A 2,802-nucleotide genomic window follows, 5' to 3' on the forward strand; every position below is an offset into this window, starting at 1 on the left:
ATTTCTTGTTTGAATTAACAGACCCAAAATGCAAAGTCTTGTGTCTCTTCATTTTTGAAGAGGAGTTTAGAAAAAATGCTGAAGAGATTTCACTAACCTAAGGATCTCTCAATGCAGAAAGCAGAAAATATTTAAGAAAACAATTCTATACTTTTCAGTCCCAAACACTTTGCAGATACACATATATATATATGTATACTTTCCTTTCAAAGAACAAAAAAAAGGAAGGGAGACACAAATAAAACTTTTGATCCCATTTTGTAAAATTTCTACAAAATATGTACTTATCAGTGTGTCAAAAAAAAATTCCAATATACCAGATCATATAAGTAAGTGCAATGAATAATTTGGTATATAAGTAAGGTACCGAATAGTTCATACTCCTTTATTTTACATACAGATTTGTGAGACCTAAGGAAACAGTATTGTCAAAGTTTAGTCCCTTTAAATATTACACACCCACTATGCATGATGGTGATGGATGCACAGTCACCATCATGATCAAAGCAGAAACTTCTGGAACTAAAAATATAAGCAGTTCTAGTTGGATGTAGAAGACTATGAAGGATAAAGGGCATCTGTACAGACTGCAAAAACCCCTTAGAAATCTCTAGGCAATAGTCCTTAAGTCATCACTGAGTCCACAAACTGATGCTTGCACATACAAGTCAGCCTTTCAATAAAAAACACAGAATAAGTAAGCAAAAGGGTTGCACCTTTGAGAGTGACTTAAATCACATACAGATGGTATATTATAGATACTAAATATCCTCATAAGATCCTTGGTCCCGTGATGCAGCATGCATCTTGCTCTCTGATCTCAGCATACGTCAAAACCCTCTGTAAGAAAGAAAACAGCAGATCAGCTTCATCTTTATCCCATTATTTTTCACATTACAGTGTGCACCCCTAATATAACCAACTAGCAACACTAAATGGGAGCAATGGTGCAATTCCTAGGTCTTGCACAAGGCACATGCAGGAAAAGGAATGAGATTGTTTGTTTAAGGGATATAAGAAGTGACACAGAAGAAAGACACAGGTCTCTTACCTTAGCTGGTGTTATAAGAACATGGTGAGTACCCATGTTTCTTGTTTGTGTTTCTTTTGTCTCTTGAAAACCTAACTTTAGGGGCTTATGCACATCTTCTTGCTAAGGTATCTGCATTAACAGACACAGTGATGAGAATCTAAAAGTTTCTATTTTACTCCAGTGTGAAAATTTCAGTCTGTTATCTCTCTACTCTGTGTCTCTTTTCTGTGAGTATAAGCAATAAAATTAGTTTCTTAAAGCTGGAAAGGTAAATCAGATATATAAACTAGAAATTTGCCTGCCAAATGTTTCTTATTCTACCAGAGCCTCCAGATAACACCCTCCGGATACTTGGAATACAATTTCACCTTTAAAAGGAAGTATTCTTATCAGTCAATTGATATTTTTAAACATCATATTGTCACTGCAAAATGAAAATCACTGATGACTCTCGCAAAAATTTGGTACTGGCAGAACTACAAAAATAATCTTTCTAAGTGCTAAGCCTTGGGACACAGTGTTTATGCAGTCTAACAACAGCTCTTGTCTCAGAATAACATATATTTAAAATCTAGAACACACTTTAAGCATTATTTTTAGGGTTTTTTTTTCCTGGACCTATGGGTTTGCCTTTGAAATTATATCTGAAACAATAGTATTGCATGCATATTTGTGCCTGTTATCCCAGGTATACTCCAGAATATTTGAAAGGATTAAAAAAGACACTTGTCCTTCAGGGTTAAATGTTTTAGCTTTACTTGCATTGACATTGCAGGTGAAAGCCAAAAATTAAATAATAAAAAAAGAAATTAACCTGTTGGTAGCAACCTACCGTTTTCAGTCTTATTTCCAATCACACCGAGACAGAAAGTAGCCCTGACAATTCTGTGACTGCTCCAGCCCACTGTAAACAGGAGGTGGCAGTTCTAGTCTTTGATCCAATATGCTGCAGTGTTATAAAATGGCAGTAACTAGCTAGGGAAGACAGTTCCACAATATGCAAGCTAAATAGCTTTTCCAAGGCTAGCCAGAGCTGCTTCCCCTTTATTCCCTTTTTGTAGAAAGCTAAAATGTGTCACAGAGAGAGAGAAAAAAAAGAATAAAATAGAGCAGCCTTCTGACAGATCAAAATTGGTACTGTGATAGAGACTCTAGAGCTAACTACACTGCATCCAAGGCTTTTTATTTTTCTTTTCCTTTTTTTTTTCTTTTTGATTTGAGTGTGCAAACACATAAAGATTGTTTTTATAGGGCTTTTGTGGAAAAAAATCCTCTCTATTCATCTTGTGCTCTGTCTCATGCATTAGTTTCAAAATCGTTTTTATCTCAGAAAATACTTTTATTCTAAAATACTAAAATTCCACTTAAAACTAGATCAATAATACCCCTCCCCCAATATATGACAGGTGAAATCTAGCAGGAGTGGCTCTAAAATCCAGTGCAGCCTATTCAACAGGCCATTTTTTTTAAATTTCTGATGCCTTTCTGAAATACCGCTGAATTGCTGAGAAGACATTGCTTTATCATTAAAGCAACTTCAGGGTGAAACCTCCTCTGTTGGCTCTAGTTATGGAAATGAGAGCTTTAACCTGCATGTTAAAAAGCCCTATGACAGTAAAGACCAAGAGCAAAGTAGAGCCATTGGAAAATCTTTCAACACAGAAAGAAAATAGCAGAGCAAGGGAGATTAAAGGGTGTGAAGGATGCAGCCTGACATCTAAGAGAAACTATATGTGCAAGCATTGTACTTACTGCCTTTTAACCCAGCT

The 2,802-nt window shown here is 35.7% G+C and overlaps 1 long non-coding RNA gene across 1 annotated transcript; it reads right to left on the reverse strand.

The window, feature by feature from the left end:
- Positions 1-582: 582 nt before the first annotated feature.
- On the reverse strand, positions 583-1,949 carry LOC128809109 (uncharacterized). The gene is made up of 3 exons (XR_008437615.1): positions 1,866-1,949; positions 1,052-1,162; positions 583-840 (listed from the first exon to the last, which is right to left on the reverse strand). It is a non-coding gene; the product is annotated as an uncharacterized LOC128809109 (long non-coding RNA).
- Between the last annotated feature and the right edge of the window lie 853 nt (positions 1,950-2,802).

The sequence above is a fragment of the Vidua macroura genome, chromosome 6 (genome assembly GCF_024509145.1).
Source record: "Vidua macroura isolate BioBank_ID:100142 chromosome 6, ASM2450914v1, whole genome shotgun sequence".
Classification (NCBI taxonomy): domain Eukaryota; kingdom Metazoa; phylum Chordata; class Aves; order Passeriformes; family Viduidae; genus Vidua; species Vidua macroura.